The following is a 26,179-nucleotide window of genomic DNA, read 5'->3' as shown; positions in this document are numbered from 1 at the left end:
GGTTTTTCATGATAAAGTGTGATGCTTGCTACGTATTCCTCCCTGTTCGATCTCCTGTAATTGCCTGATAACTCTAATTGTCTTTTTGCCTCCTGTCTGTACAAATTCACATCCCACAAGACAACATACCCACCTTTGTCTGAAGGTTTGATAATGCAACATTGGTCTGCATTAGGTGTGCCAAGTGCTTTACTCTGGTCTGCCGAGAGGTTATGTGCGTGTTTGTTCTTACTTTTCCCCCATAGAGAGAGAAGGTCTCTGGTAACAACATCATGAAATGTCTCTTGGTTGTCATGTGGTGTGATGGGATTAAAAGTTGATTTAGGTCTGTGATTTGTCACACTACGTCCTCCTAACGTTAATCCCATTCTATCAAGTACCTCCAAGTCATTCAGACCACTTGCATCTTCCCCACACAATTCAAACGCACTTGCTAGACTGTCAACATCCTGTATTTGTAATACATTAGACACCTGTGTGCTCCAATCTGTATCATTGCTCCTTTGCTCAAGCGCACGTTTTTTCTTTAGTAAAACCATTTTCATTAGCTTTAGTTTGCAGACAAAAAGAAATACATCGATTCTAGTTTGGCTATAATCGAAATTGGCCATTGGGCAGAGACTATATATATATTCACTGAAAAAAACATAGGTTTAACACTCGTTATAGTTAGGAATTAGCATTTAAAAAACCTTTGAAATTCACTGAAAAAACCATAGCTTTCACACCAGTTATAGTTCGCTGAACATTTTACTCATACAAAACCATTGAAATTCCCACGTTATAGTTAGTTGGACTCACTATAACTCGCGCGCCCGCAATCCACTGCTGATGATGTCACATATTACATCATTCATGACATGGTCAGTGACATCACTGATGACATCTCAAATTACATCACTGATGACATCACTGATGACATCATCCAGTTACTGTGTGTTTCTGTAAAGTTTAAATATGTTTTACATATTGAACAATGAGTGGATGTATAACTGTCTGGATGAAGGATTTAGTAGGTGCGTGACTGACTGTATGAGTGAGTGTTTAAATGTTTCTTACTGAATGCATGGGTTAGTGACTAAACTGTCTGAATGTGCATCAGTATGTCTGTTGTTGTGTAAGCTGCTGCATGTGTTGATCAGTAGCTATATGAGTGGCTATATGGGTTATTGATTGGTTGCCCAAGTATTTGTATGTGAGGCTGAGTGTGTGTGGGGGTGGCTGGGAGGTGTGTGACTCTGTGCATAGATGTGTGATCAGTTGATTCACTAGGTGTATGAGGTCAAGAGTGCATGTGGAAACAGCTGTATGACTGTGTGTATATGTGTGTTAGTAATTGAATTAATATCTCAGTGCTACATGTCCAAGTAAGTACATATGTAAAACACAGTGCATGTGAGAGTTGCCATATATAAATGACTATACATGAGTGCCAGTGACTGTGCAAGTGGCTGTATGGATCAATGTGTACTTGTATCAGTGATTGTATAAGAGAGTAAGTATGTGTTAGAATATGTTTGAATACGTTATGTTTTGTTTGTATAACTGTATAGATGAGGAAATGGGAGTGTGATTGATTCTTTGCATGACTGACTAGGTGTGTGAGTAACTCCATGGATGAGTGGCAGTGTGTGAGTGTTTGTATAGGTGTATGAGTACATATCATAGTGTTGTATTGATGAGTGACTGTATGTATGAGTGATTGTATGGGTGAATGAGTGGATGTGTGTGTAGACCTAGGAATCAGTGAGTGCGTATGTAGTAACTGGTATTGGTGTGTCAATGGTTTCAAGAATGGTAGTCTGTATTTAAGACTGGGTGTATCAAAGGTTAGATTAGAGTGTGAGGAGGTGCATCATATTATCACATGAATGATGTCATCAGCGATGTGATCACTGATGTCATCAGTGATGTCATTTGAGATGTCATCAGTGATGTCATCAGTGATGTCACTGACCATGTCATGAATGATGTAATATGTGACATCATCAGCAGTGGATTGCGGGCGCGCGAGTTATAGTGAGTCCAACTAACTATAATGCGGGAATTTCAATGGTTTTGTATGAGTAATATGTTCAGATAACTATAACTGGTGTGAAACCTATGGTTTTTTCAGTGAATTTCAAGGTTTTTTAAATGCTAATTCCTAACTATAACGAGTCTTAAACCAATGGTTTTTTCAGTGAATTTCAAAGGTTTTAGCTAATTCCTAACTATAACGAGTTTGTAAACTACGGTTTTTAAAGTGAATTATTAAGTTATTTTAATAGCTATTTTTTATAGCTATTCATTATTATAATTGTTATAAAATTATTTAAATAATGTATATTTTTCTAACATCAATTTTTCAATGTATTTTTCCTGTGTTTTTTTATCTTTTTACCCCGGAGCTCTCAGGGTACGCGCACCCGTAAACGCACCCGTACACGTAGCGAGAGCGCTATTCCCGCGTGCGAAAAAATATATAATTATGTATTTAAAGTAAATAATAATGCAAGACATTCAGTGGCATACTCATAAAAGTACAAATTTTCATTTTTAATAACCGTATTTCACCTTTAAACGCATTTAAGAAAATCTAGCAAAACGTCATTCTGACGCGCCACGTAAGCGCCCCCAGAAGCGCCTACGTACGTGCCGCGTAAGCGCCCCGGAGCGCGTAGCGTAAGCGCGCGTCAAGCCATGTGACCTTAAAACAACACTTTTGATTGGTTAATAACAGTTTTTTTTCACAAGTCGGGAAACACCCCACCCATTTCCCACACAACCTCTTTGCTTTTGCTGAGACAACACCTCTTGTCTGTTCCTGCAAACAAAGAATCTTATTCCACCATGTCTGGTTCCCAGAACCCTTCCCAGGACCAGTCCTCAGACTCTTTGGATGGATTCCTGCCTGAGGCCCTTGTAGTGTGTTTATCTAGGTACCTATATTGATACTCCTATTTCTGACCCTTGTCCGGTTATTAATTCACTAATGTCCATACACCGGCACAGAAACCCGTTTTCAGATTAGGTCATAGCGCATGCTGTCACATTAAGCAAGCACTATCCCTCCAGCCCCCTAGAAAGCACACCGAGTTCTCAAAACAAATCAAACCTCCAGCAGACCTGGGAAATCCCCCGCAGCTATTGTTTTGATTTCGCTCGAGAACTCCTGCAAACAATGTAAGAACGACCAGTCCTTATGACATTCTTGCTGACGTCTTATGTCCATCCTTACGTCAAACACGGCACCTTTCAGGTATAAATATACCGACGCTGCCCTAAGCTAGGACACGGTGGTGACGAGCTTGGGGCAGCTCTACTTGTCGGAGAGCCCAGCTGATGCAGAAAAGCCCACGGACGCTGCCCCTCCCTTTTGACGCGCTGAGAGAGACGCTGCCTTTTCTACTGCCGAGAAATCCAGCCTCCGGCGTTCCCAGCCACCCTCGCGGGTAACTGGGATATCGAGTCCTGAGACAGAGATACCAACCCTCCAGCCTTCTAAATCCCAGGTACTGAACTGACTAACCCCTTACAGAGAATTCTTGAGTCAGATTCTTGGCAAAACTAACTTAACTTAAACTGCTACTTATTTACTCCCACCCAAGTATTAGGCTTAGGTCAGGTACACCGGGGTAGGCGTAGTTAGAAGCACCAGTTGAGAACGATTAGTCAATGTATATATGTATGTATATCTTTTATCCATTTTAAGTATCATATGGCTAAGAAACCATATAAATGCTTTTACAGTATTATTTTATAATTCTGTTTTTACTGTATGCACTTTACTTAACTATAAGTATTGCAATAATAGCGATTCATTTCTCTTGTATGAGAAAAGAGACTGATCAATAAATAACATCTTTTTATTGAACCACGCCCATCTCTTATTTCTCTACAAACTGGTGAAACTAAGAATGCACGTACTGACTGAGTAAAATAGTTGTCTTTTGTTTTCACACGACTCTAGAGATATACTCTTGATTAGGGGAGAGCAAAGTTGTCATGTTCTTTGGTTGTCAGAAACTAAATCCCTTCTTGTCTATCCAGGGAGGTTAAACTCCTCCTTGCCTATTCGAGAAAGTTTCTAGTGAACTCTGAGCTAGCTGGCACACATAACTTTAAGTCTAATATCATCAGTAGAAGACCTAGTTAACCACAGTCCTACGTCTATACTATTGAAGATATTATTCCAATGCGCAGAGCCTATTGGGATAATAGGAACTACACTACATGGTGCCCAACGTTTTGGATAGGCGATAAATCTAACGCAAGACATTAGAGTAACTCAGTCGTGCTTTTTCACACAGACCCTTTTTTCCATAAAACTCCAAAGACGTCTGGAGTGGGCGAAAGGTTAAAATCCGCCAAACTTAGTAGGAGGAGACTCCTATCTATGGTTTTTGGTTTATTCAACGTTGAAGGATACAGTGTTCCAAAATATTGTGCATCTAATCTTTGTTTCCGTGGAAACCTGATCTGCAACAAAAACCCTTCTTGACAGTAAAATGTCAGAAACCGAAGAAGAAAGGGAGACAGCTAGAGTAGCAGCTCAACTCCTAGCAGAAGACACAAGTCTTGTACAGCAAGACCCGGATGCAATACTCATCCCGGTCAGCATAAGAAAAACTATAACCTTAAAACTTTTAGAAAATGGACTGACACCAAGAGGTGGTACAGTCATATTCGTAATTGAGGCACATGAATATCGGCAGACAGGGGTATTCTATTCATGGATAAATTTTCCAGCAGCAAACGCTGTAACAAAGGAGTTCCATTATTACAAGATAGAGGAACCTCCGGATAAGTACACCCCTTTCGAGGAGGTGGAAATACCACTCAAATACCAAGAGCACCTGCTCTGGTTTAAAGGCGCCCTAAATCATAATGATCACATCACTAGGCTCGGTCCACTAGGTAGACCAGGAGCAACGTGGCCGGTTCTAGCCAGCTACACACCACATCCAGACATTGAAAAAATGTCAATACCAGAACTTTTAACACAGTTAAAACAACTGATTAAAATACACAGACAACTAGTCCAATATGTAATGCGGACTTCAACAGTCCAACCAGCTATTAAAATTCCACAGCTGACCCCTCATCAGGGGAACACAAATAAAATCACACCACAGAACATAGAGTCCTGTCTAGGTAAAGTACCCATTAAAAGGGGACAAATTCCATTCTGGTTAGCACAGAAAATAACTCAAATAGAGGTGGTATTTCCAAATACCACCCCTGTGGAGAAACACAGAATTCTGACTATCTCTCTCCCAATGGGGATCGCACCACATGTGGAGGACTGTGACACTTGGGGTACAGTCTTTGCTTCCATTTACACAAAAACACATGGTGTTCCGTCCATGGCGGTAATACCAGAGGTGCTAAAACAGATTCAAAATTAATACGGTCCAGAACCTGCTTTAACTCTGGGTATGAAATTACTGAAAGACTTCAAGCAGGTCTCGGCAATATTACTAGCAAACATAAAAGGGGAAGCAGCAAATGTGGCGATCCGCCAAAGATTGAAAGAAACAGATATTGCAGACCAACCATCTGAACTTGCCAGAATCATAGAAAAATCCTATGAAGAACTAGGAAGAGATAGTTTGGGTGGGAAACCAGTGAAACCCCAACTAATAGAAAATCCTGAAAAGGTATTTATTAAAAATAATCTAAACACTTCAAAAAAGAACTGGAATGGAAATAAACAATCCACTCCCAAAGAAAAAAGATTCCAGTCCAGAGGAAGGTCTCCTCGGCGGAGAGAAAGATCTCCGGACCAAGGACACAAGTCTCCCCAGAGGGAGCCCTCTGAGAAAAAATACAACCTTAGAAATAGGGATAATTTGAAGAAACCTAATAGATATCAAGATATTGATACCCGTCCCTCTCGATCTTTTCAGACTTCCTCGCAGAAATCGGAAAGAAGAGGACGGTCAGAACACAGGGAAGAGCACGTCAAGTCCAAAGACAAAGAACCTGCTCATCAAAGTAAAAAGTTACAATTTCCAAAGAAGAAGGTAGCCAGCATTAAAATAATCAAACATGCCGAGGATCCTAGGACTCAGCTGAAAAACGGAGAGTGGGCTCAGACAATGCTAGACAGCGCAGCAGAAGTGAGCATAGCTCGCAAGATCCTGATGAATCATCTGGAGACAGTGGACACGAATGAGTACATTCAGGTGGAAACTGCAGATACCAGAGTTAGCAAACCTCATAAAATATATGAAAACTCCTTACGTATAGAGGGAGATAAGACTAGGAAAATAAGGGGTCTATTTTGGGATAATCTCTCCAAGGGCTATGACATCCTTCTAGCTGAAAAAGACTGGCCACCAGAGTTTGTCAGGGAGTGCCCTCATGGCGAAGAAATGATTATGCCTGCCTTCTCAAATCATATTCCAATTCATAAAAAATATACACTTGCAAGAAAGTGGGCAGTAGCCCAGGCTCCTGCACTATATAAAAATCATGTGGGATGGGATGAGGACTCTCCTCCTCACAAGATCCAGTTAAAATCTCAACCAACTGCACAGAGGCAGTACCCAATTAAGCAAGAAGCTAAAAAACAGGTCAGGGAGATCTTAGATCAACTAGAATACCAGTGGGTGATTGAAACATGCACCTCACAAATGAACAATCCTTTGTTTCCTGTCTCCAAACCAGATGATTCATATCGTCTAGTTTTGGACTACAGACACCTTAACTCATGCTGCAAAACGTTTGCAGTACAAAACTCACACAGTGTCGCACTAATGAATAGCATAGTGCGCCAAAAATACAAAACAACATTAGACATCTCTAATGGATTCTTTTGTCAAAATATAGCACCAGAAAGCAGATATTTGACCACTTTCTCAATAAATGGCTCGCAGAAAAATTTCTGTTGTTTGCCCCAAGGGTTCAAGAACAGCACAGGATTATTCTTAGCGAGAGTAACAGAGTTACTACAAATATATGATGATGAGGCATTATCTTATGTCGATGACATCTACCTAACAGACGATGACTTGGATACTCACTTGAAAAGAGTGAACACCATAATACTTGGGTTCGCAGCAGAGGGTTACAAATTCAACTTCAAGAAGTCAAGAATTGCCCATCTGACTGTCCTATTTTTAGGATATGAATTATCAAGTGAAGGCAAAAGCCTGGCTGACAATTTCCTAGAGAAATGTGCTGTAATCCAAGCACCTAGAACACTGAAAAACTTGCAATCAATTCTAGGTTTCCTGAATTTCGGAAGAACTTACATTATAAACTATGCAGAGAGGGTTAAACCTCTCTATGATCTAATAAAACCAGATTTGAAAAGAATCAATTGGACTCAAAAACACACAGAAATTTTGAGATCTTTACAAACAGACATGTTAGTTAAAACAAAACTGCAAACTCGCGATAACACACGCAACCTTGTGATTCGAGTCATCCCAGGAAGATGCGGATTCACATACCTAACCTCTAATGAGGGAGAAACGGTACCAATAGCATACAAATCACATTTGTACACAGAAGCTGAAAAAACATTCAGCATTAAGGAAAATATTGTTCACGCGGTTCAAACAGCTGTAACAAGAGAAAGATACCAAGCTGACGGCAGACAGATTACAGTCAGAACAGCAGAATCGGCCTTTGAGGCATTAACAAGCCCATGTAATTTACCTACTATGGCACTGAATCCAAAATGGATACAATGGGAAGATTCTCTTGCTACAGACAGAGTGAAATACTATTTTGATCTAAAAATGACAAAATTAAAAAATCTAGAATATGAAAGAGAATATCCTCTGCCAATCGACATTCTGCCCATACGACAGTACGCCTGTGTGATACATACAGATGGACATGCTCAGCCCTCAGTTTGGGGAGAACAAGCTTATAACGCCACATGCGAGATTACAAAAGACGTGTGGCGCGGAGGTAAATTAAAACCTCTGTTTTCAAAAACACACTCAGTGGAAAATAATTCAGAACAACAAACTGAAATAATAGCGTTAAAAATGGCGCTAGATAATGCGGATCGCGAATTCCCGACACTTATAGTGTGCGATTCATATTACTGCGTCAAATCATACAATAACGACTTGCAGAAATGGGTTGAAAACGGGTACAAAGATGACACAGGTGCCACAATAAAGCAAAAATCGCTTTGGCAACAAATAGTTCTTTTAAAGAAAGAACTACCAAAGACTCACGTGATACACTCACTGAGTCATCAGCGTGATGGCGTTCACGTTGCAGGGAATTCATTGGCTGAGACAGCTTCTGCGGAAACAACTAAATCGGCTTCCGTAGCTACAAAAAAGCGTTCAGTAAAATACATTGACGGGGAAACAATGCTGGCGGTAAAAACGTCATCAAAAGGCGACTGCTCAGCGCTACCCCTCATGTATCCACTCAATTATACATACATAATCGATGCAAACTCCGTTCCTTTTGCTCGAATCCCTGGAGTGGGGGATAGAGTGCTTCCAAACATGGACAGGAGAGGCTTGTTAATAGCAGACGCACATATGGGTGAGGGTCTTAGTCACCTTACACTTAAGGATTCTCTAGAAGAATTACAATCAACATACTGGTGGCCAGAAATGAGCCTGCAACATCACATATTTGCAAAAAACTGTCCAAACTGCAACAGAGACCACAGTGGTGACCGAGACGGTGTATTGCCATGGCGTTTCACCCAATAAGGATTAGGCTATCGACATAAAATACCTAGTATGAATAATGCGTCATATTAACATGTAGAGACTATTTTCACTTATAATGTAGACCCCAGCTCTTGGCTGACGTCTGAACTGTTATAAAAATATTTGCGAGTCTATAATGGCATATACGCAATTGGCATGCTACATTCTGACCAGGGTCCTGCTTTTAGCTCTCAAACTTATAAGGCGGACATGGCCGGCATGGGCATAGCATTGCGGTACTCTTGTCACCTCCTTCCTGAGGGAAACTGGATGGTGTAAAGAAAAAACCAGGGCATGGAGCAATCTATAACAGCAAAGGTATTAGGTTCGGGAGCTGGGTGGGTCAAACATTTAATAAGTGTCCAACGTAGTCTTAATAATCTGCCAAGAAATTCTCTGAGAGGTCTCAGTCCGTACGAACTATTGTTTGGGACTAGAATGTTGATCCAGGACCTTGATAGTCAAACTTCAGTGGTTAAAGAAAAATGCTTTGATATCAAAGATCGTTTGGCTATTTTACAGGACTTAAACGAAACGAGAAAAGACCTGAGCAACATAAAATTGAAACAGCAGCCAATAACCACTGAAGAAAAACCACCTGTCCCAGCAAGGCCTGTCTGGATTCCAAAAATCGGGGATCTGGTCAGAGAGAAGATTGCGGTGAAGAAGAAATTTGGGCCTTCTTACAGAAAAGCAGTTCCTGTCTTGTCTGTCAACGGGACAAGATCAGTAGTACTACCGCCCCTTTCTGGTAAAAAGGAGAACCGAGTTGTATCCATCGACCTGGTTAAACCACAATCATGTGGCCGATAACAAGTAGTAGGCCAAGTGGACTCCCAAGAAGTAGCAGAACACCAAAGTTTGCTACAAACACAGAGGTTCAAACTGAAAGACTAATCACAATTGATAAACCTACAGTGAAACAACAAGGACTATGCAACATAGCCATGGAACTTAAACCTCTTGAAACCCAAATTAAAATCTTAAATCAAGAAACACCAGTCTACAATGATGTAACCACAGACTATGCTAATGAAACAAAGAAAATTCCAAAAACGAAAAGGAATCCAGAAGCAATTGAAACAATTGACAGAACAGCATCAGGCTACTTCATCAACTTCGATGATTTTTCTGAAGATCGGAGTGAACCTGAGGAACAGCGGACAACAAAAACTTTTAAAGATAAAGCAAAGGAACTCTTTCATCAACTAAAAGAAACCTATCTGATTTCTCCATGGATTGAACTTTGGGTGGCACTAGGAGTATTCATCCTCATACTTTGGCTCGTCATGGTACTATGCTTGGGACATTTCATTGAGGGAAAATATGCTACAATGGACACAGCAAGTCAGAACATCAACTTGGTCCTGAAACCACACAAGTCTTCACACATCGAGAAAAGAGAACTTTCTTCAGTAAACTTCACAGCCAATCCTATACCCGGTGGGGTAGCATGGGACAAAACTGATTACGAAATCTATGGTCCGGTTGAGCTCCTGAAGTATCCTCATCAATTCAAGATTTCATTAAGTGACTTTGTAAAACCAAGCACGTTTGCTGATGATTGGGACTTTGAAAGTATTAATGATATGATGTCTGATCTAGTAATGTCAGCTAAATTTACAGAACATGATTATTTGCAAGGTTCATCTAATTACGATCAAATTTTTTGTTACAACCATTATGGTAACCATTATCTGCATAAATCTACTCAACCTAGAAATGTTTTAAAATTTAACCAATGGGAACATTGTGCGACTCCACCAAAAGGCAGTTCAAAGACATTTTTTGATAAATATTCATACTTTTCAGGGTTCAACACAAGTAATGCAGAATCATTTTATTTCAAATTGTTAAATAAGACAGGAGTGAAAACCATGCTTACAAACACAAAATTGATATATTCAGACTCATTCTTTGAAAAAATGAATACATTCGGGTTTGATTTCTGGAACAATAACATTGAAACGAAAACGATCTGGGGCACAAAAGATTGGCAAGTGCAAGGTATAGAATCATTATTTAGAGCCTGCATGATCCCAGAACAAATTATATTTTTGAATGATACAATTCAACAGACATCCTGTCTTGGCCTAGCCAAAATTAAAGACTTAAATAAACCGTCTATTCCTATACCAACACCTAACAGTAATAGCACTACGGAGGTTGAGATAGACGTATCCCATATTTTAAACCAAAACAGAACACATGCTGATTGGAAACAATGGTTGATCTGGCCCACAGACACAAATAACTGTCAAGACAGATTCCTGAACAAAATACAGGGGTTCACATTGACCCGGCCAGACCCAAGATACTCCCAGAGACAACATCCAGGGATTGTAACCACTTACAGTGTGGGGAAACTCTGCCTTCAATGGCTACATACATCCACACTGTCAGAAATTAAGCAACACTTAACTTTACTTAAAGAAGGTGCTGACTTGCGTGATTTCATCATGGGACCACGCAAACAGCGTCTAAAATGTTTCATAGCGGCCTCTATATATGCAGCTTACAACGAAGCTTGGAAAGTAACTAAAACTGAGACAGCAGAAAAAATACGGGAAATTGACCGTGTTAATTTGGAAAAATCACTTTCTGTTGTGGACAATGGGTTAATGCCTCTGTCTTCCAGAATATATTCACTAGACAGTATTGTATCTTCTGCAATCGATATAATAGAACAAGACTTACTGATGTTGCAACACGGTCAGTCTCAATTACGTTCTATTGTACAGCTTGGCTGGACGTTACAAAATCTGCGTTCAGGCTATGTGCCTTGGCGTCTAATCAACACAACGTCACTATTTAATATCTTTAACCTTACTGATAAACAAATCAGTTTGGCACAAAAGGGTGCTGACTATACAATTCTGAGCATTGAAAAACTTGAGATATTACCATTGACAATGTCAGAACGACCTGTCATTGAATGGATAATACATGGGATAATAAATATACCGATAACAACTTTCCAGTTTCAATACTGCCAAAAATATATACAGGCAGGCCAGTATGAAAGGTTGGGTAAAGGATACATTAAGTCCACATGGAACTTGCCCTATACACACACATGTGTCAGTAATAACGGACAGAGTGTATTTCTTAGTGGTAATAATTGTGAAAAATCACTAAGTGGCATACTTCTGTGTCAGGGTATTAGTTTGCATGGGGCCTGTGAAGGGACTTCAAATAACCTTTCATGTCACCAGTTAGGCACACCTGCAACACAAATAGAACCATTCTTTAGAAGACTTTTGAACGGGAGTTACATTCTAATTGTAGATCACAGATGTTGTGGCTTGCTGCCAGGAAAACCTTATCTTGTAAGCGTGACTTCCAGGGTCATGTGCTGTGAAAGAGTATTGTTCCCGAATGATGCTCCAGACAGGGAGGGAAGGTTATGGCCCAGTTTAAAAATCTCTTCTATTCGAATTGTTACTTTAAGCAGAATGAAGACTGCGCTCCTACAGACGCCAACTCAGTTGACGTCATCAAAAGAAACGTATGATCTCCAAGTTGCAAGGACAACGGAAGAGATTCATTCAATGTTATCAACAAATTGCCCCCTACACTTCGCAGAAATGCTGAACGAAATCTTAAATATTTCTGATACAAGTGTATTTAAGACAGTTTTTTCAGGAGCTTTAACCCCATTCAAAGCGATCCTGGGTATTTTTCCAAATTTCATCCATTCCATCTTTGGCGGACTTCCACTCCTGTTGGGACTCGTAGCAGGCGTTTTATTCTTGCTACTCTTGCTTCGTTATGGCAAACCATGTCACAGACAAGACTCCAGCAACAATGGAAGAAACGATCCTAGCTATCCACTACCGGGACTGCATAACTAAAGTCCTTGGCTTAGCCCGGCTACGAGATCTGAATATGACCTGGTTTCTTTCATTCAGACCCATCTGGCAGAATTGTGTTATGCCTGTATTAAGGTGCATGCTATGCGGCGAAGAATGCGTGTTGGACACCTGTCTTACACTACAATCAGAAGTACCATTGGATACAGATACTTTGTTGGGTCCAGTAAAGGCTCATGCATTGTGCTGTCCCCAGCGGCTACCTATCCTGATGACGGCATTCATGGAGACTTCACCACTACGATTGAAGAGTAGTGAAGTACAAGATGAAGGCAGCATCGACCAGGTACAACCTTCTGTAAGCAGTTCTGATCGAACCATCATTGAAAGCAATCATGCGCATGACTGCATGATAGCGATATTTTCCAACCTAGTCGAACTTTCACCAGAAGCTGTAGACTGTTTTTTCGAGAATCTGTCTGAAATAATGTTTTCACCGGAACAGAGAGAATGATTTTAAACAAACTTGCACACGGCGTTCCCTGAACTCTGAATTTGGCCTTCAGTCTTTTGAAAACAAAGTGACTGTGAACTATTTTTTCTCTTCTCCCCTGAATAGCGAAAACCTTTTTTTTCCAATTCCAAAATATATACCTTTTTGGCACTTATCTTCTGCTTAAAGTAAAACTATTCTTAGAGAACAGAGCTTCTATTCTTAGGAATTCTAGAGACGTTACATTACATCAACCTCTAGTTTATATGCAATTAATTGTGTTTATATGTGATGAGATGGTCTCGCAACTTTTTTCTGTATTAAGAGCCATTTCATGTGTAATTTCGCAACTCATTCATGCTGATATACAATGTGCAACTCATTTTTGAATGATTATACTGCTTGAATGTATACAGTACCTATACTCATTTCGTGCATTTTGCATACGCCATTTTTCAAAGCAAACAAAGTTATTTTTTCGGGTGGTTCAGTATACACATGCACTGTTAGTTATGTTTACTATTGCTTAGTTTAGTAAATATGTACATAAAATCGTGGAGTGGGTGTAGTGTGTTTATCTAGGTACCTATATTGATACTCCTATTTCTGACCCTTGTCCGGTTATTAATTCACTAATGTCCATACACCGGCACAGAAACCCATTTTCAGATTAGGTCATAGCGTATGCTGTCACATTAAGCAAGCACTATCCCTCCAGCCCCCTAGAAAGCACACCGAGCTCTCAAAACAAATCAAACCTCCAGCAGACCTGGGAAATCCCCCGCAGCAATTGTTTTGATTTCGCTCGAGAACTCCTGCAAAGAATGTAAGAACGACCAGTCCTTATGACATTCTTGCTGACGTCTTATGTCCATCCTTACGTCAAACACGGCACCTTTCAGGTATAAATATACTTACGCTGCCCTAAGCTAGGACACGGTGGTGACGAGCTTGGAGCAGCGCTACTTGCCGGAGAGCCCAGCTGATGCAGAAAAGCCCACGGACGCTGCCCCTTCCTTTTGACGCGCTGAGAGAGACGCTGCCTTTTCTCCTGCCGAGAAATCCAGCCTCCGGCGTTCCCAGCCGCCCTCGCGGGTAACTGGGATATCGAGTCCTGAGACAGAGATACCAACCCTCCAGCCTTCTAAATCCCAGGTACTGAACTGACTAACCCCTTACAGAGAATTCTTGAGTCAGATTCTTGGCAAAACAAACTTAACTTAAACTGCTACTTATTTACTCCCGCCCAAGTATTAGGCTTAGGTCAGGTACACCGGGGTAGGCGTAGTTAGAAGCACCAGTTGAGAACGATTAGTCAATGTATATATGTATGTATATCTTTTATCCATTTTAAGTATCATATGGCTAAGAAACCATATAAATGCTTTTACAGTATTATTTTATAATTCTGTTTTTACTGTATGCACTTTACTTAACTATAAGTATTGCAATAATAGCGATTCATTTCTCTTGTATGAGAAAAGAGACTGATCAATAAATAACATCTTTTTATTGAACCACGCCCATCTCTTATTTCTCTACAAACCGGCGAAACTAATAATGCACGTACTGACTGAGTAAAATAGTTGTCTTTTGTTTTCACACAACTCTAGAGATATACTCTTGATTAGGGGAGAGCAAAGTTGTCATGTTCTATGGTTGTCAGAAACTAAATCCCTTCTTGTCTATCCAGGGAGGTTAAACTCCTCCTTGCCTATTCGAGAAAGTTTCTAGTGAACTCTGAGCTAGCTGGCACACATAACTTTAAGTCTAATATCGTCAGTAGAAGACCTAGTTAACCACAGTCCTACGTCTATACTATTGAAGATATTATTCCAATGCGCAGAGCCTATTGGGATAATAGGAACTACACTACACCCCCCTCAGAGAAAAGTGAAGGACCACTTCATATGGAAGTTTATCTCTTTTCCAGAGGGGCAGAAAAAATGCAATGCTGCCAAAGTCACCTGTAACATTTGTGACACTGTCCTATCACGTGGAGATCCCACCCGGAAGTATAGTTTCGTGAATGCTACTTTAATCAGGCATGTTGAGAGGAGGCACCCGAATAATTATGCACGGGAGAGCACCAGAGCCCTGGCTTGCAATCCACCGCAAGATGGCCCCTCCACTTCCACCGGAGCTTCAACATCATCGGTGAGAGGAAGACCAGCAGTGATGATCCCAAATATTCAGCCTGTTTCTGCAGATATTACAATTTGTTGTAAGCAGTGTGACCAACTGCTCTGTTATGGGGAGCAGAGCATTCAACTCATTGTTAGAAGCAGGGAAGAACACCCCTGCGCCCCTCGGCCCTAATTTTTCCCCTTTTTTTTGCTCCTGTTGAAAAGTTTTGCATTCCCTAGTTTTGTTTTTGTTCTGAAAAAAATACAAAATTTTTTTTTAAACGTTCGGAAAAAGTAAAAAAAAAATTAAAACTAAAAAAGAAGAAAAAAACCAGTTCTTTTTAGAACTACCTCCAATTCTCCAAAAAGAGCTATATTCCTTACATATTCTCAAGGAAGGAGTGAAGTGGAGTACGGTGAGGGTGGAAAGGAAAATGAGTGAGAGAGCGAAGGAAGGGAAGAGAGGGGAAGGGAAGTGAAGCAAGGGAACTGAAAGAAGGTGAGTGTGGGAGGTGAGTGAGGGGAAGGGGAGTGAACATGGGGAATGAGGATAACTGAGGAAAGCTGAGTAAGGGAACGGGGGTGAGGGAGGGTAAGAGAAGAGCAGTGAGGTTGAGGAAAGAGTGGTGATAGAGGGTGGATAAAGGCAAGTGAGCGTGAGACAAAAGGAGTGAGGGAGTGAGGAGACAGAGGGAGTGAAGGAAAGAGTGAGAGAAGGGGACTGAGTGAGGGAGCATAGAAAGGTAAGTGAGGGAGTGTAGGTGAGTTAAAGGGAGTGAGCATGAGGGAAGGGGACAGAGAGTGAGGGGACGGAGATAGTGAGGCTAAGAGAGAGGGAGTGAGGGAAGGAGAGTGAGGATGTGACAGGACTGAGGGAGTGAGAGGAGGAGTGAGTGAAGTGGAGTAAGGTGAGTGAGGGAAGAGGAATGAGTGAGTGAGCGAAAGAAGGGAATAGAGGGGAAGAGGACTGAAGCATAGGTACTGAGAGAAGGTGAGTGGGGGATGAAAGTAAAGGGAAGGGGAGAGAAGGATGGGGAATGAGGGGTAGTGAGGGAACCAGAGTAAGGGAACGGGGGTGAGGGAGGGTAAGAGAAGGGCAGAGAGCGTGAGTAAAGAGGGGTGAAAGAGGGTGGATTAAAGTGAGTGAGGGTAAGACAAGGGGAGTGAGGGAGTGAGGGGATAGAAGGAATGAAGGAAGGAGTGACAGAAAGGGACTGAGTGAGGGAGCAAAGAAAGGTAAGTGAGGGAGGGTGGGTGAGTTATAGGGAGTGAGCGTGACGGAAGAGGAGTGAGAGAGTGAGAGGACGGAGAGAGTGAGGCTAAGAGAGAGAGAGTGAGGGAAGGGGAGTGAGGATGTGAGAGGACAGTGGGAGTGAGAGGAGTGAGTGAAGTGGAGTAAGGTGAGTGAGGGAAGGGGAATGAGTGAGGGAGCAAAGGAAGGGAAGAGAGGGGAAGGGAAGTAAAGCAGGGGGTCTGAAAGAAGGTGAGTGTGGGAGGGGAGTGAGGAAAAGGGGAGTAAACATGGGGAATGAGAATAAGTGAGGGAAGCGGAGTAAGGGAACGGGGGTGAGGGTGGGTGAGAGAAGAGTAGTGAGGTTAAGGAAAAGAGTGATGAGAAAGTAAATTTTGTTTATCAAACTTACCTTATAAGTAATGTAAACTTAATGACATATTTTTAATAAATTTAGGGCCAGATGTAGGAGCCCAAATACCGGTCGGTAACGTCCGATTTCAGTATTTGAGTTTTATAATGTAGGGGGGCTAGAAAATTACAGAATCGGTATATTTACCGATTCGGTAAATTTACCGATTCGGTAAAATACCGAATCGGTAAATTTACCGATTCTGTAATTCAATATGAAGGTGGCACAGTTTACAGTGCCACAGGCCCTTAGAAATTCGTTATTTGCCACCCAATACTATTGGGTGGTAAATTATGAATTTCTGTGGACATGCACATCTGTGCATGTACACCTGTGCCATGTGACACACATACATGCCTTTAGGGCATGTATGTGTGCCACTTGGCACACAAGCAAGAAACAGGGGTGCAACAGGGTGTCAAAGTGACACCCTGTCCCCCTTGGAAATTTGGTATTTTTACCGATTCCGTAATTACCGAATCGGTATTTGCTATTGATTCCTATGGGCTTCAAGGCCCATAGGAATCAATGGAAAATACTGATTCGGTAATTACCGAATTGGTAATTACCGAATCTTACCGATTCGGTATTTTTACCGATTTTTTTTCCTACATAGCAATTACCAATTACTAAATACTGAATCGGTAAAATTTGGTATTTACCATTCGGTAATTTGCTATTACCTACATCTAGCCCCAGATATCTGTGGAAGAGGAATTTTTTTTTTTTAATATATATTTCAAAATACAAGAGACAAGGCAGGAGATTAAAAGTCATAAAAGGGTACTAAGAGATAAAGTAGGAGTGAAGGACACAGAAAGGGAAACAAAGGAATGGTGAAGGACAGAGAGAGGGAAAAAGAAATAGAGGGAGAGCAAATTACTAAGAAGATAATGAGGCGGATAGATTCAGTGACAAAGAGAAAGAGAGGGAGAGAGAAATGAACTGAAGGTGAGTAAGATACTAAAGGAATGTGAGTTATCAAAACTAAAGGAGGAAATGGGAGTAAGGAAAGGGGAGTGAGTGACAGCGAAGGGGGAGTGAGTGAAGGTGCATTCACGACAATGAGGGATGGAAGGTGAGTGAGGGTGAGTGAAGGGGCGTGAGAGAGTGAGGGGACAGAGGGAGTGAGGGTAACAGAGAGGGAGTGAAAGAAGGAGTGAGTAAAGTGGAGTAAGGTGAGTGAGGGAAGGGGAATGACTGAGGGAGCAAAGGAAGGAAAGAAGGTGCAGGGGAGTGAAGCAGAGGGACTGTGAAAAGGTGACTGCGGGAGGAGAGTGAGGGGAAGGGGAGTTAAGGATGGGGAATGAGGATAAGTGAGGGAAGTGGAGTAAGGGAACAGGGGTGAGGGGGTGAGAGAAGGGCAGTGAGGTTGAGGAAAGAGGAGTGATAGAGGGTGAATAAAGGCGAGTGAGCGTAAGACAAGGGGAGTGAGGGAGTGAGGACATAGAGGTAGTGAAGGAAGGAGTGAGAGAAGGGGACTAAGTGAGGGAGCATAGAAAGGTAAATGTGGGATTGTTGGTGAGTTAAAGGGAGTGAGTGTGAGGGAAGGGGGATTGACAAAGTGAGGGGATGGAGGGAGTGAGGGTAAAAGTGAAAGAGTGAGGGAAGGGCAATTACTGAGGGAGCAAAGGAAGGAAAGAAGGGGAGTGAAGTAGAGTGACTGAGAGCTGGAAAGTGGTGGAGGGGAGAGAGGGAAAGGGGAGTGAAGCAATAGGGAATGAGGAAGTGGAGTAAGGGAACAGGGGTGAAGGAGAGTGAGAGAAGGGCAGTGAGGGTGAATAAAGAGGGGTGATAGAGGGTGGAAAAATGTGAGTGAGCGTGAGACAAGGGTAGTATAATATATATTTCACAATACAAAATACAAAATAACTTGTACAACATGTTATATGGTTTATTTTTGCTGTTCTCAGAATATATTGAATTTCACTTAAAACAGTGAGTTCAAAACTACTCATCATATGACAGCGGGCAAAAAAAAACACAATCAAAAAGATTGTGTTTAAAAAACCCATACAACGTTTCAATAAATAATGTAAAACTTAGAAAAAACATATCTTAACTCATTTGTGATCCACTTACTTTTCCACGAGGCCAAATAGTATATGGAAAGTCGTTTTCTTTGGAAATTACTCAATAGTAATCTTAAATTTCCATTTACCCAACTTTCTGAAAGAAAAGCTCCAACATCTTTTTCATCATGTAACAATAGTTATATTTCTCCCTCTGGCTCACTCATGATCAACATTTCCTATAATACTCATATCACTCACTATGTGATACACTTACACTACGTCCATGACAACTACAAATTTTTTATTATCTTGATCACTCTCACTCACAAAGTAATTTTGAACCGCAGACTAAGTTTTATTAACTGCTCCAATCTTCATAGGCCAATTACCTTTCCTAAAATTTCGGTTGTAAGAACACTAGGTAAGAATTTTGTAAGTCAGAAGGCAAATGTTGTTTGAAAGTCAATTGAGTATCATTACAATTAGTCCATCGTTTTTGACATTTTAAATAAGCTGTGTAATGTCCTGATGTTGTCGAAGGACCATCATGGAAAATAATTGCTGCAGTTGCAAAGGTTCTTCCGGAAATTGAAATTGATAATTGAGAAGCCACAACATTTTTAATTAAAGTTGTCAAATTAGTTCCAACAGATCTACATCGTTGGAACATAAAATTCTATACTGTGCCTATCTTTGTATAAATAATGTTGATAGCATTGCAGATTTACATTGAGTACAAACCATGTTTTGATTTGCTTCTCTAACTAGATTATTAAAAGACACTGATTTGCAGTCTGGTAAAGTCAAATATATAAATCTTTCAGTGTCTATTGTAATAGTACTTGAAAAGGAACAATTGTCGCAGTTATGCTGCCATTTATAAGAAAGGCCAAAACGATTTTCTACATCTATATCTTCATCTTGCAATACAACAAGCATATACATTAGAAATTCCTGACAATCTTGCTGAATATTCTGTGAAAATAGATTTAGACCAGAAAATATGTATAAAACATTTCGAATTTCAGAAACACTTTCTATTTTTGTTCTATCACTGCTACATTTCTCAAACACAGAATTCAACAAACAAAACAATCTTTGATCCCAATTTTCAACAATCTGTTCTTGTAAAGTTTGGAGAAAAACAACACCATTAACCACTACATTAGCATAGCAGTTGACACCAGAAATGTTTTCAAACTGAAATCCAACATCTTTAACTGAATCCTTTTCCTTTCTGCTTACAATTACTGGTTCATCTACTTTTTTTCTTTTTGCTACAACTTCACTACAATTTTTCTCATTTCCACTTTTTCGGCCTACCACACGCTTTTCAAATAGAGGATATTGAGGTAAATTTGGAGCATACTCTCTTCTTATCCTATTATATTCTTTTACACAATTTAGATCTGCACTAATCTTTGTCTCATCAAAATCAATCAAGTACAATCCAGATAAAGTTCTGACTCGAGATAAAGCAACATATGCCATACCCTCCTTGAACACAGGACTTCCAATATTGACCAAAGCACTATCTACACTTAAACCTTGAGATTTATGAATAGTCACCGCATATGCCAAAGAAACAGGAAACTGTTTTCGGCGGACATATAAATCTTTCACAAGCAAAAATCGAGCAGAACAACGACTGATTTGTTGAACTTCTTCAATTCCATCAAATTTAATTTATAAAAATTCAATTCCATCTCTATTTCGGTAATTCACAAAATCAACAACATGACGCATTGCTCCATTTACTAAACCTCTTTCCACATGTAAATTCCGTCGTAAAATTATACGACAATTTAAACATGCAAACAGAGTCTTTTCCAAACCAGCAGTTTTAGATATCGTCTTCTCTAAAGAATCCAATTTTGATTTCAACTTTTCTGACAAAATAATAGTTGCTCCTTCATGCTCTATTTTATCAATAGCTTCCAGCTTCACAATCTCTTGATTTTCTAACTTTAACATTTTGTTGTTGAAGATTGAACATTCTTGCAGAGTTGGCATCAAGCATATCACAGATTTGTTTTCAGCAATTTTCTTAAAAATATTCTCTGGGAGAATGTTTTTGTTTGGAAACAAATTTGAAATTAATCGTGTATGTAAAGCTTCTTTGCCATGCTCACTTACTTTTCCAATTCTTACATCTTGTAGAATATCTTTATAATCTTCATCCTTTGCCTATCGCATATTTTGAAGCAATTCTGCATATTTGAAATGTAACCATATATTAACATTTCCAATGCTTCCTAGGCACTTCCTGGTATCTTCCTGCGTAAGCATTTTAAACACTGGTTGTCCTTTCACTGGAGTTAGCTGCAGTAGATCTCCAAAAACAATGATGTGTTTGCCTCCAAATAACACATCATACTCTGTTTTAAGAATTTCTTACATTCTTAAATGCACAAAAGCAAGCATTACATTTGATACCATGCTTACCTCATCAATGATAAGAAGTTTCATTTTCTTCAGGACTCTGGAAACTTAACAACAAGCTTCTCCAGATAGCTTGTGGTATTGTAATTTATTATCATGCTCTACTGGCAGCATCAATAAACAATGTAAAGTAATCCCTTTAATGTTATGTGCTGCCAACCCAGTTGGAGCGGTAACAACACAAGACAGCGATGACTCCGTTCTTTTCTGCAGATAAGTTACAATTGCTTTAATCAGAAAACGTTTTCCAGTTCCTGCTTCTCCACTCACGTTCAGTCGGACAGGCATAAATGACATACATGAGCACTCTTTTTTCTCATGATATAAACCAATCTCAATCTGTTCTGTGACTTTGTCATATATTTGTTTCTGCTCAACGTTTAGTTCTTTTTCCAAATCTTCTAAGTTAACTAGATCCTCCTGAGCTTGTTCCATGGCTCTTTCCACTTCATCCATGGCAGTGGCAACTTCATTTTGGATAATTGGTCCTCCTAGTGGATCCTGTCTCAATGAAGCAGAACTCTGACTGTCTTGAGAACTGTCTCTAGCAATCTCTGCTGCAATTGTAGCTTCTTGCGGTATTTCCTCGTTCAACATTTGCAGATAATTTGAAAAAACAGGACATTCTATGGTATCCTTGGTTGCATTGAAGGAATCTTCATAACTGAGAAAATCTCCAAGTAGTTCCTCGTCTGTACGCCATTGCTTAAAGAGTTGAAAAAGAGCTAAATAGTAAAATTCCCTTTTGTCAGGAGATTCGCAACTCAATTTTCGATGATTAATCAAATGGCCTTTTCTTTGTTTCACCAGACATCCTTCACATCCAATTACAGCATATACTCCTTTATTGATATCTTCCTCTTAAAAGTATAGCTTTGTAGAACTTCATAGAGACAAACGTTCTCAAGATGACTACTTCTATTTGGATAGTATGTATCCAACATGTTTGTCTTCAAAATATCTGTACTGTTTGGTTCTTTCTCCGCCAAATACTCAATTTCTTGTACAGATTTCAAAACTCGGTTTTGTGTTGCAACAAGACCTAGACTCACCCAGATGATTGTTCTAGATTTGGCATATAGACTTGCTGATGATAACCGATCAGAACATTCATATGCTCCAATTTCTCGATGCAACAACATCTTCAGACTGTAACTGTATAATTTCTTACTTAGACTCTTTTCATGTGAAATTTCCTCCCACATTTCCTTCAGTTCCATCTTTTCTGATTATGTGATGTAAGACGTCACATATCGAGCCACAGCAATAGAGTTGTCAGCAACATATTGAATATCCATGTTAGCATTCCACATGGACAAAATGACTGGGTTGTAGTCATTTATTTATTTGGACTCTTCATTTCTTCTTAAGTTGTATGTATTTTTCGGTGATTTTCTTGTCACTGTATGTCACAGAGAAGACATACAATTTTTCACTCTTCCTTTAGATATTAATGGTCGTGGAAATCCAAAACGACATTTTGTATAGAACTTGTCCTTGGATTTGAACTTTCGACGACAGTATTTTCCACAACGATGAGTTTGAAAGCGTAAAACTTGATGTCTTAAATTTTTTTCTTCTGTACTTTTCGTAACAGCACATGTAGAATACTGTTCAATGAAACTCATCACTGTGTCATCTGAATCTGTTCCAAATTTGGGTGCATCTTTGATCCATAGCAGCATATGTATATGAGGAGCACCTTTTGCTTGATACTCCTTTCTCCAAAAGAAATCCAAAGCCTCTCCAAGCGGAGGATTTTTTTTATTTGTGATAAAAGACATCATAGCTTCAAACCTATGATTGAAATACCTGCATTCATTAACTGGATCCAAAGAGCACAGTTCTCCAGGTGTCTTGTATTCTATATTTTCAATGTTTGCATTTGCCTCTCGTAGAAATTGAAGTAAGTCTTCCCAAGCATACTCAGCACAGCTAAGAGTGAGGAACCATGTGGGAGTTCCTAAGTTTCTTAGCATACATTTCAATTCCCCATGACGACGGTACCAATACTCGTTAGTACCACGCTGACATGCCATGAGATTAATTAGGTGAGATTCCAAAATACTGTCTTGCAGTTTGATTTTATCCATAAAGTCCCTTGACAAAACATATTGCAGATGTACTCCACTTTTCAGTATATGGTTCAGTATAAAGTCCAGACAAGTCACTCTCAAACAGTAGATGAAACAAATATGGAATGCATTGACGAAACCTTGGATCTTCTGCATATAATCTTAAAGTCCGGTATTCCGATGCAGGAATTTGAACAGGTCGGTCATCATATCGTCCACCTTGACCTGTTGGAAATAACTGAGGAAAACACCGAGCTTCCAAACTTTCTTCCCATACACTAATGGGACTTCCTTTTGCTTCTTTCACTTGAAACAAGTCAATAGCATTCCCCATTACTTCTTTGGAATGCAAAGGATGAACACTATATTGTTCATAAATTTCTTCACTTCTAGAGACATCAACTTTTTCAATTTGCCCAGCTGAGAAATCACTGTCCTCTTCTACAGTTGTTTCCTCTTCTCCAACATATACATTTTTGTAGTAGTGATTGTTTTTTACCAAATACACGTTGCCTTTTTGACTTTCCTAACATCCACTAATTCTTGCCAGATTTTCTTACTCTTTGTTGGAACACCATTAACTAGAATAACCAGAGGTTCCTCTTCTACTTTTTCTACACCAATTGTATCAATATTTTTCTTAAAATCTAGAGGCAAATAAACAACTCTTCCCTTTAATCCTCTCTGTAAATCTGAAGGAGGCCATTTCCCTGTCTTAGGCTCCATGCGAACAATAGCCTGAAAAGGAAGCACACATTGAATCAGAATAGACTCATAGGTATTTAAATCCATCAATTCAGAAGGAATGTCTACCAACTCCAGATTATTATGAACAGCTCTAGCAGGCATTCTGTTTTAATTCAATTTATTATAGCAATATTTACAAATACGTTGATCAGAACGCAAATCAAAACAATTTTCTACCAACAAATAAGTTGCAAAATCCTTCCACTCATTATTATTTTCCATTTCACTTTTTACATATAAATCAACTAACCTAGTCTGATTCTTATAATGAGTATGTCGACAAAACAAACAAGAAAAATTAGGCCTTTCACTTGAATTGACCTTAAACTTTGTAATTTCATGGTCAAATTTTTCTGTACTTGAAATCTGTACATTCTCTTCCACATTACCTGCTATTAATGTATCAGTTTCTCCACTGTCCTCTTTTTTACCAAAATAACAAAACTCAATTTCTTCACAAATGTTCTTCACATCTAATTAAGATCCATGCAAAAGAGCACTGTTTAACTGTTTTAGCTTAAGTGCTGGACTTTTTGCATAATACAACCTTCTCACTAATTTCCTCACTTTATTATGATGCATTGCGAACATCCTAAAATGGTGAAAAACACTCTGATATACTTTTCTTGAAAGACAAGCCAGTGAATGCCTATGCAAACCTGTTTTTTCTCTCACTCTGCAAGAATCTAACTCTTGCAACATCTTCATCTTTTGTTTTAGACTTTTCTTAGTATATGTCCGTAAGAAATTGAGAAACAAATCAATTGAATCCTGTCGCACACTACAAATACTACTACAATTCCAAGTATACACTGGAGCCTTAGGGCATCTCCCTAAAACTTCATCAGCTAACACCTCTTCTGCATTTCTAGGCACAATTTTTTCTTTTTCAACCGGACAACCGTCCTTCACCTCATATGCTCGACCACTGGTGTCAACTGCATGCACCAAATCATTATGTTATGTTATGTTAAAAATGCTCTTTTATAGCGCACGGCTACTCCTGGGAGTGTCCCGGCGCTTTGGCAAAGAGCCCTAGGAAGAAGAGAAACATAACACGGCAGAATGGAAAAAAGCAGGAGAGCAGTTACTGAGCAAAAAGCCAGGTTTTAAGTCCTTTTCTAAAGGAAAGCAGGTCCTCAGCTTTCCTAAGCAGGACAGGCAAATCATTAATTATCCTGAAAGTAATTCTCTTCATTAAAAAATGGCTCACAACTTGAACTATGCTTCCATTCTCCAGAAAAACATCACAAAAATTAGTCTAATTAATTACTCTTTTCCACTTACATTTTGATTTCAAAACATTGATTACCTTATCTAGTGTACGAATTCTATTGATTACTAAACCGTATAATTTGTTTTTCACTTCAAAAGCCTGATCCACAATCTTCACTATACTTTTTTTTTTCTTGTAAAAATCAGTCTTCTTTCTACAAATCTTTACATTTTTTAATAAATTTAAAACAATTCTGTTATAAAACATTTGTCTACGAATGTCAATAAATTGATTTCTCCGTCTATTACTATAGAGAATATCATCTCCTTCTACAGGTCTAACATTTTTTGGGGGGCTCTGCTTTTTCTTTGTATTTACAGATGATTTTTTTTTCTTTGAAACAACATCCAGATGTTTTTTACATTGCGTTAATTTCCTTAAAAAACTCCTTTGTTTGCTTACCAGGAGCATTCTTTTTTTTCACTGAAGATTGTGTTTTGGATGAATCTTCTAATTGTGTTTTCTTGGACAATAAAGCATGTTTATAACCTTTTCTTCTTCTTTCCTTCATCGGCATATTCTTTTATCTTTCTATAGATGATTACAATCTGTGGTAAAGAAAAAATAACATATTATAGACCACTACTAACATACTACATAGCAATTACAATAAGTAAACAATATAAACACAAGTTTACAACATAACTAAGTTTATAGCACATAGCACAGCAACTGTGTCACAGCAACAGTGCAGTACAGTTTCATTATTAATCTCACTCTCTGCCTGCACCATCTCACTCTTTGCGTGTGTCATCTCACTCTCTGCCTGCACCATCTCTCTCTTTGTGTGTCTCATCTCTCTCTTTGCGTGTATCATCTCTCTCTCTGCCTGTGCCATTTGTCTTAGCGTGTGTCATCTCACTCTCTGCCTG

This window comes from Lissotriton helveticus, chromosome 2_1 (assembly GCF_964261635.1).
Source record: "Lissotriton helveticus chromosome 2_1, aLisHel1.1, whole genome shotgun sequence".
NCBI classification, from domain to species: domain Eukaryota; kingdom Metazoa; phylum Chordata; class Amphibia; order Caudata; family Salamandridae; genus Lissotriton; species Lissotriton helveticus.
The sequence above is the reverse complement of the archived record's forward strand: the minus strand, read 5'-3'. Positions refer to the sequence as shown.